The following is a 12,977-nucleotide window of genomic DNA, read 5'->3' as shown; positions in this document are numbered from 1 at the left end:
GGTGAGTCCAAAATGTGCCATTTTAATGGCAGACAGAGGGGTTGCACTGTAACAATTTTTTTTATGTGTTTAATTTGGAGCCACGTACATTTTATCATAAAAATATGATATCAAATCAGTCGATAACGTCCCCACGTTTGTGATAAACATACATTTTGAAGTGTATTTGAAAGTTGTTCTTATATAATTTTAAGAATCATAACTACATTGTTATTTAAAACACTTGAAAGCTCTCAGCTCCGTGTGAGTATGACCCTAGTATGACCCTTCATTATATTTTTTGTCCTTTATGTTCTGCCTCTTGAAATAAAGCAGGGGCGTAACTAAGACAAAAAAGGGTCCGAAGTGTAGAGTTGCTCTACTTTATCTTCTCAGAGAAAGAGTGCCAAATAATAGTACACAGAAAATGTTAATATTCTTTCTATATTTGTATCAAAAGTTTATTTTTCTGAACATCTAAAATTTATATTGTAGACATTGTTATTCTTAGCGTGTCTTGTTGGGTTGATATTTCGAAATGTTTGTTTTGAGCTGAATCTAATATAATCCCTCTAAATAGGTCAAAGACTTATCAGAATGAATAATGTATTAGTTCTTCTAATTTTTATGCTGTTACGTTATTTATATAGTATGTATGTAATTTCGCATTTTTGTTTGCGTAGCAAATATTAAAAAAAAAACTATTTTAACATATTAATGTTACTGTATAATTATACGACTATTTTTATATTACATATTTATATTAAATTAATTTAATATATACGATGTGTCGTTATAAAAATGCAATATTTAAAATAGTGATATAATGTTTTTGTTAAATTTTCCTTTTTATGCTCACACGAAAGACATACATACATATTTATTAAAACTAAAATTTTTCCTACAACTATTCTACTAAAATATATAAACTAACAATGGTAATCAAAAAAATTAAAGTAATTAAAACGTATATATTTAGAAAATTTCTAAATGTATACGTTTTAAATTTATAATTTGAATGTATCAAATTGTAACCGCAGAATGAGTTATTTTTTACTCATGTGGAATTTCATAAATAAAAAAAAAAACATTTAAGAAATATTCTATTACTTATGTTTTGGAATATTAATATGATTATATTTTGATTTATCTTACTTTCTATTAAACTCCCACTTTACTATGATTAACTAGCAAACCTAACTGCTTATTTTTTGTTAAGTTAAATATTTATTATTATTTTATTTTATTGCTCAAAACGAGTTAGTGTAGTAGGAAGGTCCGAAAGTTTGAGTTCTGTGACAGATTCTCCTCTACTCACATTCGCCTTAATCGTCATTAATCGCCTTAACCGTATCACAGGAACTTCGGATGACATTTCGTATGCGCGTATTTGTGTGAGTATATCCGTTTTCAATTGTCGTTCAACGGATGTGGAGCTAATCAGTTGCGGTGATTCGCAGCTCGAATTCAATTTGATCTCAAAATTCCATTAACCCCATTTTACTTATGATAGGCGTTTATTATACGACGAGCGGTCGTACGGCGTAAATTTATTTATATATGGACTCTGCGTGTTTATTTTCGTTGGATTTATTGTCTCTGCGTGGGCGAAAACGACCGGGATTAGATTATACATGGTATGATAGTTTTGCATACACGTAGCTCGAGATGCAATTGGTTTCAGCTCGGAAAATGCCGTTATGAAAAGCTCTTCGTGAAAGAATATCGTTCCACTTGGTTAGTTCGCTCTGTGTTCGAAAGCTGGTGTATGAGGATAAGGTGTATTATGTAAAGTATGGGATAAATCTTAAAAGCAACGGACGAATCTTGGGAAATGCTGGGATTTTTAAACATGATTTAACGTAGGCATGTCAAATACGCAGTTGGATAATCTAATATTGAAATTCTCTATGCGCGTCCGCTGTAGTTAATATACGTATATTAAATTGGGTGGAACTACTGAATTATTACTGTCGGCACCGCTGTATGATTTAAAAAAAATAGTTCTACTAATTCGGGTTCGAGCAAACATTCGAATTAACGTCACACTGGCTTAGATTTTTATTTTATAGTTGAATTTATAGAACTGTTCTTTTGTTTTTGTATTGGAACGTCCCGTTTTTTTATCTGCGAGCGGCATTTTATATGACGCAATTTTCGGGTCTGTGTTTTTAATGCATTTTTTCCTGTCGAATATGACGTTAACTTTTAGCAAATTCCTTTTGCTGTCACAGCTTTGTATTAGCAGTTTTAATATTAAAAAAATGTATTGGATCGTTTCATTTCCTTATCTGCGAGCGGCATTTTTATGACGCAATATCCATATCAGTGTTTTTAATGCATTTTTTCCTGTCGAATATGACGTTAACTTTTAGCAAATTCCTTTTGCTGTCACAGCTTTGTATTAGCTGTAAAATGTGACAATTTAGCAGTATTTATGCCGATGTCTAAATGCACTATTGAGATGACTCCGTTATTTAATGCTTTTATTTGCGATTACTAAAGTGCCTATCCAATTAGCGGATCTAGCTTTTGACTTTACTTTATTTTCAATAATATTATTGGTATTTTATTATCTAGTAGAAGTACCTTGAATGCCTCATTTATCATTTATACATTTCATCATGTAATAAAATAGTTATTAATATAAGTTAACTGTATTAACAACTTTACATATAAATTAGATCTTCTAATTTTTGTTGCGAAAAATCCCAGCAAAATAATTAGCCATACAAATTTTGAAACAATACTACAACTAAGTCAGATATAAAAAAATCGATTTTAATTTAAAAACCCATTATTATAATTTTTAATATCTTTAAATGAATTCAATGTATAATATATATCATATTCCATTATAATGAATGTTATTTTAGTAAATAATATTTTAGACAATTTTTTAAACAAAGTCTTGAAAAAATCGACAATGTATCATATCATATATTATATAAAACAAAACCTTATTGGGAAAATAATTATAATGAGTTATTTTATCTGCGTGGCTAAAAAGGTTCAAAATTGTTGTACAGTGTATCTTATTATCCTTCATCCAAAGTTGCCAAAACCAGATGTTTTCGATAGTTTCACCCACGAGAGGAAGGAAATACAGTTTCAATTTTTACTTTTAAGTCTTACTGTGGTATCACATTAATAATGTATGTATGTTTGTACGTGGTTTAAGAAGTATCTTGAGAAACTTTGTTTGACCCTCAAGTTTAAGAAACCCTGATCCCCGCGTGGATAATCGAGTTTTTATCTCTTCTTGTTCGCGTGTACTTTTGCCTTGTGTACAGCTTTTGCTTTATAGTTTGACTGGTTCCAACGGGACAGAATCGGGTTTTATTGTGTGTCCATTTAGAGCTCGTATACTCGTCATCCGTCTCATCGTTCGTCTTTGTAGACGGTTCGAAGACCGCTGAAAAGTCGATACAAGAAAATTGACAAGATGGGTGTAAATTTTCTTGAGCCAATGACCTCGCTGAACCCTTCTTTTATCAACCCTTTCTGCACCGCGAGACCGCAATGCGAATTATTGTGGGAATCGCTATAATAGTAAAAAAGTAAGTCTACTTTATGGCGTCATATGTGCGATCGTATAAAATTCAATAACACGTCTCATTTCTCAAGAATTTTTGTGATTTTGGGGTTTTCATTTATGAGTCATCCCTTATCTTGACGGTTCGTCAAGCCATTTAAATTTCGTTATTTTCCGCTTGTGTGAAATATATCGGTCGCCATATATTATAATTTTATTTTTATTATGAACTCATGATATTAAAATAATATATTTTAATTTTTGGAGGTACTAAAACGAATTCCTTCTGACTAATCAAAATCAGTGAAATATATTTTGATTTTATGTTTATTCAGTCATTAAGCTTTTAATGTTTAAAATTCAATGTACCTGATTTGAATGACTCAATCCTCATTGCTTCAGTCATCGTTGACTCATCAAATTCGCATCGTGCAATCGAAAAAAGTCAATATAAAGTTAGTCATCTTTACGGCGCAGTGGAGCTAACTGCTCGCGTTCTATGCATACAACAAAAAATACACATAATAAATATAGTGTAGTACTTTTAATGTATATCTAAAAAAACAGTTACAGTTACCACTATTGGCGGTCAGCAGCCCGGTTTGCGGTTTTGCTGTGCGCTTCCGTGGTTCTCGTTTTCTGTAACCGCTTTTAGTCCCATCCAGTCAGTCGTACTCGAACATGTACTATTCGTTGACGAACTTCTAATAGTTTAGTCGCTAGCTTCTTCTTCTACTTCTCACGTTGTTGCGTTGTTATCAATACATATTTATTTTGTCCGTTAAGTCGATAGTGTAACCTGTGAGTATGACATTTATATTATTTATAGAGTTGTGTGTATATGTATAGTTCAGAATCGATATATCGTCTCTTGAGTTATAATTTATGATCTCTTGATTGTTCCGTGAGAACGCTGCGGCTGTTTTAAAAGTGTGTGTTTATTGCAAAATTGTGTTGTGTAAGCAAAATATGATTTGTTATTTGTCTCAAATGCTTGGTAGGTGATCCCTTTTTTTAAAAACAAAGAGCGGAAAGTTTTTGAGTAAAGTGCACTCAACCAGACAGATGTGCCTCCACAAGGAAGATGCTTAAAAATGTATTCTCGGTCGTTGTGCTCATGCCTGAGCATTGTGGTATGAATTACGTTCACCATATTCTTGATCCTGGGTCATATTGAGTTTAGCATACAAGAAAAATCTTATGGGTCTATTTTTTTTTGCGGAACCGTCCTCTAATCAACATAACCGGTCACAACCAGATTTTCAATCCAAAACATGCATTTGAGTATGTTTTAAGACATTTTTGTGTAAATATTAATCAGTGCCCAAAGCAGTTTTATTTGAAGTGATTTTATTGATCAACGCCATTATGTATAATCACGTGCTTTTTAGTTTCGTGTTCATGTATCCATTTCAATGGCGTTTAGGTAGCGCCGCGTCCCAGACGTGCAATGGAATGATGCACGCATCCGTATGAAATTTCGGTAGCTTTTGAGAAATTGACAAAAATGTTCACGCTGTGCGGCCATTTGAACTTTGATATTTGCTTTAATTAAATTGTCTGCGGAGCGATCGTCATTCATTTTCATGGTACTTAGGTAGCGCCGAAATCCCAGACGTGCAATGATGCACGCATCCGTATGAAATTTCGGTAGCTTTTAGCCTGTATAGGTTTTTGAGAAATTGCCAATAACATTTGCTTCAATTAATGCTTAACAAGCCATCGTCCCTTTTAAAAATAAAATGAGAATTTATGATAGTAAAATCTAAAATTTCTGTGCTTACTAATTTAGAGTGAATATATGACCTGAATTTTTATTTTTGTAGAAAAATATTTTTGATAAATTATTTTATTAAATTCATTAAAAAGGCATGAAAAATATTTATTTATTTTTTCGTAGAAAAAAATATTTTTATTTAGTGCATTAGGAGCATGAAAAAATATGTGTATTTTTAAATACAAAGTTATTATACATGTGCACTGGGTTGCGCTCATAATTTTACGCTTCCAACTCCCAACTCGATAATAAGTTTTTTTTTGAAGCGCAAAGCCCAATAAAGCCGTCAGAAAGTTTTAAAAAACAACGAAATTAGTCAAGCTAAACATTATGACTCACACAGTCCTTAAGATTAACATTTATCGGACGGAAGATAGAAAATATACGAGCTGTCCGAACAGGGGGATGGTTGGACCCCATAGTCTTATTCCAAATACTTTGTATATAGGCATTCTGGTTTCTTGATGTTTTTTGTTTCTCGAATAACGAGAATTATCATTTATACTTCTTGATTTTCTCGAGAAATTTCGATAAATAAAAAAATATATATGTAATGCATATATTATAAAAATACAGTATATTATTGTAGATCATTATATATTTTTTGCCAATATTTAGGCAAGTAAATTATATTATTAATAGTAATTAAAATATAAAAGAACTTTAATATTGATAAAAAAATTATTATTTATTAAAACATATTCGTAGGTACATTATCACACAATATTCTTAAAATAACTTTTTCAAAAGTATATACAATCAATAGAATAGGTATCTTTGTTGTTTTTCTTCAATAATGGACGCAAATAATTAAGGACTTTCATATTTCGAAAAAGATAAATTATTATAAAAAAAACGATATTCAAGTTAACACCGATAGGCAAGTTTTAGTGGAAAGCCCCCATATTCTTTTTCAATCTGTAGATTCTCATGCAGATCGGATTCTTAACTGATTATTAGTGTAGTTCTTAAAAAACCAAATCAAAGTAGTTGAGCATTTTTTTGTTATTCAAATATTTCTTCTATTAAAAACTGCCAAGGAAGCATGTATATTTTCAAGCATCTGGAACGGACGCACCTTTTCTTATGCAGCGATGGTAAAACATTAAAAAATATTCGAACAAATTTATTTTTTAACAAAAAATTCTTTACAAAAGGGTCTACAAATGAGAATTCTCAATTTGGCATTTTTCTCGAGAAATTCTTTAGAATAAACACTACTTGTATATGCATTTGTATAATTATAATAGATATTGAAAATTTTTTTGTGCGAATAAACCAAAAGGTTTTGAAAAATGCCGAAAGACACATTTAAACCATTATATGTGGCAAAAATCAACTACATACCATTAAAACATATATATTATATCCTAACCTATAAATAAAATAATATTAGCTGGTAAAAATATATGACAAAAAACATGCAAAATGGAGTATTAATGAGGTTCAAACTTGATGACTAATACCTGAAAGATCTGTGTAAAAATAGTGTTTTTAAATTTCTAACGTGTGATTAATATATAATTTACTTCCGATCGATCTATTTTGCGAATTAATATTGTGATCAATAATTTAATCGTGCATATATTACACATGTATAAAAATATACCGAGAATTTTTTTCTGCGTGGCCTAATAAATAGGAGCGAAAAGGTTGCTGATCCCTATCAATAAAATTTAATTTAACTTATATTTTTTACACTAGTTGGAGACCGTTGTGTATTTTATTATTACTCATCGAAATTTGCATTGATGAGTCACCCCTTATCTCGCCTTTGTCTGCGTGACACAAATAGTCGCGATAATCTAAAAGTTAATAACCATATTTAATATACAAGTATACATGATTTTGTATGTCTTAATCGCGACTGCGTTCACCAGTGTTTTTTAAACTTTGTTTTCAGTATTTTAAATAACTATTATATATTAGATTAATTATTTATTAAAACTTACACTTATTTTACATACATTTTTAACTGTCAGTTATCTGCTATCCGGTAAATATTTAACCTGATCAATACACTAATATAAATAATAATTGAACAGACAAACAGCTGATCGTTTTTAATATCTACGATTATGTGTATAATAAATTGAATGTGGCTTATTTAAAAGTAGCTCTGTAAATTTGTAAATACATTTTTTTATTGTTTGTCTATAGATGCAAAAGGTTAAAACATTTTTTTTATATTATGCTATAACACATTTTATTATTGTCATAAACATGAAATATTTATTATTTTTGCGGTCGTCATTTTTATGACATCATATTCTAAAAACAAATATGGGCTACTTTAAAGTGCTCATATTTTTTATGTAATCATGAATTTATTGGTTTAATTCAATAACTGAAACAAATATGATTCTCAGAATTTATGATTACAGATTTGATTTAAATATTTTTTATAACACAGCGTATTATATATCATAATATCTATGCTTACAAAAATGTTTATTTAATGATATTTATATAATATCTAATTATCAAGATGATATAAACGTCTGTCTAACTCAAATTAGCAAATAAATTGACAGTTCAAATTGCATGTAATTTGTTCCGTGTCAGTTAATTGGTAAATCTGGATAGTACGACATCCAGCGCTTCTTAACTACTGATTATCATTAAATATAGACTCAGGTATAATATGTTACACCTATGTGAAACATGATACGAAAAGTTATAATGATGTATTCACTTATATGAGCATGGAACAAGTTTTTTCGAAACAAATTAAAATATTTTCCAAGCTCTTTTGACCTTTGATGTTTCAACTCAAAAAAATATGATACATGTGCACGTGATGATGAAGAAACGTGCCAACACAATTACACTGCACTGTATTTGTATATTTGATCCCTCTTTTAAAAAGTATTCCGACTAAAGGGAACGGTTTTCGTTTATACACGCTGTGATTTCGAACCGATCCTGTCAGAACCTTAAAAGCTTTAGACTTTTGAGGTTTGTCTCGTTGAGGCTCTACGAACATAAACTCTTAATGCCTCGTTTTAATTAAGCCGCACGAGGATAATAAAACGGGGAATTCTCTGTAGGATGGTGGTTGTGTTTAATTTTAGATTTGTATTCTGATTACCAAGGTTCGTGCCAAATTTTGGATTATGTGATGCAACGTGGCTACGAGAAATCTCGGTGAGCGAGAGGCGGTTTAATTGTGTCCTTTTATGGATATAGATTGATTTGAAAGATTATTAGAATAGACGCCAGTGCTCCATGCTGACCTTACGTAGAATAAAAATAATGGTTTATCTTAATACAGTTATGCAATGAAGGCACCATTTGAGTTTATAAATGTATAGAATTTTCTGTAAGAATACATCGCAGTAACAAGTTTTTCAATGAATAATCGTAACTTACGAAAGATATATTAAGTTACAGCTAATAATATAAAACATTAGGTAAATTCTATTTTTGAGATTTTTTTTTATTGAACGTGACTTAGATAGGTTGAACGTGACTTTACAATTTTGTGGTGTAATATTAAAAAAGGCATATCTATCTTAACCTGTTGGGTGCTCTGACGGTTTTTAAAATCCTAGTGATTTAGTGCTACCATTTATCATTATTTTTGAAAAAAATATTGTGCTATATTTTACCATACTTCATTGTGCGTATATGCAGATGTTATAAAGTATAATAATAACAATTAACATGAGTCTTGGAGTCTAAGATATTGTATTTTATATTCAATATTGTTTTTTATGTTACTGTATCTCTGATCCGTATAATAACAATTTTGCATCTCTGTGCAACAAAATTTAAATACATTGATTTATTTATAAAATTAGTCGCTGATTTCATAATTATTATTTTATTTCTAGGGTTTTCTTTGTTTATATTTTGGGTTTACTCATATTTTTAAACTCACTCAGACGAAATATAAATATTAAGAGTATGTATTAAATTAATATATAGATAAGTTTTTAGGATTTATTATAATAATAGATTTTTAAAGTAAATAAGAAATATTTTCTCAATAAATTGCCTATAAAATTTTTTTTTGCTTCTTATATTTATTTATTTAAATTAAACTAAGACCATTGTAACTTAACAAGGGACCCAAATGCTTCACGTTGGTCGAAAACAATAATTTTATTATTTCGATACTCAAAAAATACATATAAATAATTAAAATTTAAATAATACATACATATATGTTTTGTTATCTATAGTATTTGCTTTAGTAAGTCCTAATTATATTTATTTTACTCAATTTCAATTTATATTGTAAAAAAATGTTATATAATTATTTTTTTCTTAGAAAATTATAAATGTAAGTAAAATAATTAATTAAACGTTTAAATTTTTTTTTTTAAATATACGATTCTTAAGAATTCGTCGAGTGGTAGTTGGATCGAGAGTTCGTTGTATTCGTTGATAATTCGACTAGTGGTTAGTGCTTGTGATAGGACATAATGTCGCATCTTTTAAAATAGTCTATTGTATTGAGTACACTTGGGCGTATAGTAGATGAGGCAAATTGAGAGCCAATTGCATTAGTTTTAAGGTCCACTTCGGAATTACTCTATTTAGTGAAAACTAGTTTCAAAGTCTCGCGTTGGGCGAATGTCCGATAATTAAAAATGATAGTTCAAACAACGTATTAAATGCGAGGCCATTAACGTTTTTTTCCCTAGATGAATTTTAAAACTTAAGAAGAATACGGTATAAAGAGTTTTTGCAGTAATTGATGGCTTTCGAAAATCTGTGTGGCTATTGTGCAAGTCTAGGTGTTCTGCATATTTTGAATGTTCTGGTCAACTAAACCATTGTCATTTAATGATTTTTTAAGTAATTGTTGAAACAATCAAAAACACATTTTTTAGAAATACATTTGATCATAAATATTATTTTTGTGGCAAAAATATTATTTATTTTTTATTTATAAATTTCTCTTAAACGTAGAATATTAATAAAAATAAATGTGCTATTATTATACTTGCCATTTATTATGATATCAAGTTTATATAAGAAAGCCACATATTGATAAGATAAGATATCGAGTTTTAATATCATATTTTACGTAACCTTCAGTTTGAATTTAACTGTTCACTTGTATTCTTTTTATTGATAAATTTTAACAATTTGGTACGTACCTATTTCAAATAATTTATATGCTGTAATTAAATATGTAATTTCATTGTAAGTATAAAAACTGTTCCTTAGGAAAAATGTAAAATTATATTTTATCTATTATTGATATTAATCAATATAAATTTATCTGCAATATATTTAATTTACTATGTGCTTATATTATTGAATTGTAAAAAAATACTAATACTTAAGTTAGGTTTTAAAAAATATTTATTACTAACCAAGATTACCTTAAAAATATGATTACCTTAAAATTTAGGTGAGTTTATTTTTATTATTAAAGCGATGACTAAACGTGCGTGTCCGAGCGTGTTCAATTGATACACATACTTATTCATATATACATTACATACATTACCGTTTAGGCTTTGATAGCTATTAATACGTAGCTAACGAGCCTAATCGTCTTGTCGCCATTGCAACCGATTGTCTGCCAAACTTTTAATAATTAATGACCACCCGCTCAATGTAGCGGTCGCATAGGTTAACTGTGTTTCGATAATGGTTTTACGAATTGTTCCCGCAGCTGGACCATTATGCCAGCTTCACCCCTGATACATAATTCAGCCCTTATCAAACATTTTGTGAATCTCCCACGTGTGTGTATGTATGTGTCACCCATCCCTAGGGATCAATGCATATTTCATGGGTCTGTGCAAGGTCATAACGTCGAACGTGCCTCGCTGCCCTCTCGTTATCTCTCTCTCTCTCTCTCATTTCCACGCTTGAAAATGAGCTTATCAAAATTTATAGTTCCTAAATTTTAACTTTAATCGTTTTGATCGTTATTGTAGAACGTAAAGTTAAGGGACGTGCTCAAACGGATGCTTTAAAGACAAAGGGGTAAGACTGAGGATGGGTTTGGGACCATCTTTTTCTTATGATTATGGGAAATGAAATTAATTTAAACGTAATCCTAAGTATTTCACTTTTTTCGTTTATCTAACTAATAAATCATTTCTGTAAAGTTGTTGAGAAGTGAAGCTAGTCTTTGTTTTTAAAGATTATCGCAGTTTTGGCCTCAATAATTTTTATCTTCCATTGCTAATTTAAGTAGGGCTTCATGAATACGATTTATAATGCGGTTTTGACTTAACCCTTTGAACGCGGAAATCGACCAAAGTCGCTCAATTGATTTTTTTATCTCTACGCAAAAATCAGTAAAAAAAATGCTTTTCAAGAAAAAACTTTTTTTTGTGAATAAACATAAAAAAATTTTTTTTGTGAATAAACATAAAAAATTTTTTTTTTGTGAATAAACATAAAATATCATTTTAAATAAATAAAAATTAAAAAATCAGAACATTTAAACACAGAATCAAAGTAAAATTTGCATTTTTCAAAAAAAAAAAAAAAAAACAATTAAATATTATTTTCGATTAACGCGTCCAAAGGGTTAAATATGAAGCGTAGACGTATCTTGGAGCTTATGGAATAAAATGGTATATAATGTATTAGAGGCATATGCCATACAGTATCGAACGCTCTGTCGATATCTAATAAGAACATTCAAGTGTCTCTTTTAATAGTGATTTTTTGTGAGACATGTTCTACAAATCTTTGCCAGTTGGAGATTTGTGGAGTGTATTGCACTATAATTTATTTGATTTACGTAAAGGGAAATATATTAAAAAATACGAGTATTTTGCTATTCAAAAAAGTATTAAAAAAAAAATTAATTATGTATGTAACATTAAACATATGATAATAATTTATTCAGCTTTCGCAAAATCGGTGGCATTTCTCGCAAGCAAATATTAATAATACTATATTTGAGTATTTCTGTTTGTTAAAAAAATTTACATTCAAGAGCTTCCGTTATTAAATCGAACGTTTCTCGCATTGATTATGTGAACAAACATAAATTTGATTGCCCTCTCTCCTCGCGTGGTATATATGTCGCATAAAGGAATAGTCCTTTTTGTTCGGATTGAATTTATATTTTCGGTTTCGCTCGCCAGGATCTGTAATTCGATTCGTCTCTGAGGAGTCCTCCTTTATTTCCAAAGCAACAATAAACATCCAACGAAGTTCGAATTTAGAAATAATTCGTATTTTCGCACTGACCAGGAAATATGTACGTACATATACAACACATATATCAAATCCTAAGGGGAATCGACGATAATTGGTCATAATTAATTAAAACGTCCGGGAGAGATGATTGATTATGCAAATATACGAACTGAGCTTTTGCCGCTCGAGGGCTTTCGTAATAATGATTGTTGAAAATTCTCGGATTTTAAGGTATAAAAGGATACGCAAAACTTTTTGCGGTCTTCTTCGAAATCATTGGAAAGTGCTTACAATGGGACTTTTAATAAATTTTGGGATATTATTGTGTATATTTATATTTATATTGGTGTATATATTTTACAAAATATATATGTATGTAATAATATACCGTTTATTACATCGTTTACTGTTATGTTGTATGCAATATGATATTTAATCGTCACAATTAACGTTTGATCGTGCTGTTACTTTATGTATTACTAGTTAATAGCAGGCGCGTACGGTGATATATGTTCTTTTTCGCTCGCTCGCGTCTTAAGTGACGAGAGTGAGTGAGAGATA

General features: G+C 29.8%; 1 protein-coding gene across 3 annotated transcripts in view; it reads left to right on the top strand.

Moving 5' to 3' along the window:
• capt (adenylyl cyclase-associated protein 1) overlaps positions 1-12,977 on the top strand; it is a 74,080-nt gene that overhangs the window by 1,553 nt on the left and 59,550 nt on the right. Inside the window, exon 1 of one of the 3 annotated variants that reach the window (XM_088186774.1) lies at positions 3,973-4,315. The exons of the other annotated variants lie outside the window; for them this stretch is intronic. The gene's annotated coding sequence lies outside the window, so the exon portion shown is untranslated. Of the gene's footprint in view, positions 1-3,972; positions 4,316-12,977 lie in introns of those variants that run through there. 3 annotated transcript variants of the gene reach the window in all.

This window comes from Plectrocnemia conspersa, unplaced genomic scaffold (assembly GCF_051122295.1).
Source record: "Plectrocnemia conspersa isolate PC_06_02 unplaced genomic scaffold, ASM5112229v1 ptg000005l, whole genome shotgun sequence".
NCBI classification, from domain to species: domain Eukaryota; kingdom Metazoa; phylum Arthropoda; class Insecta; order Trichoptera; family Polycentropodidae; genus Plectrocnemia; species Plectrocnemia conspersa.
This window is presented reverse-complemented; position numbering and strand designations above follow the sequence as displayed.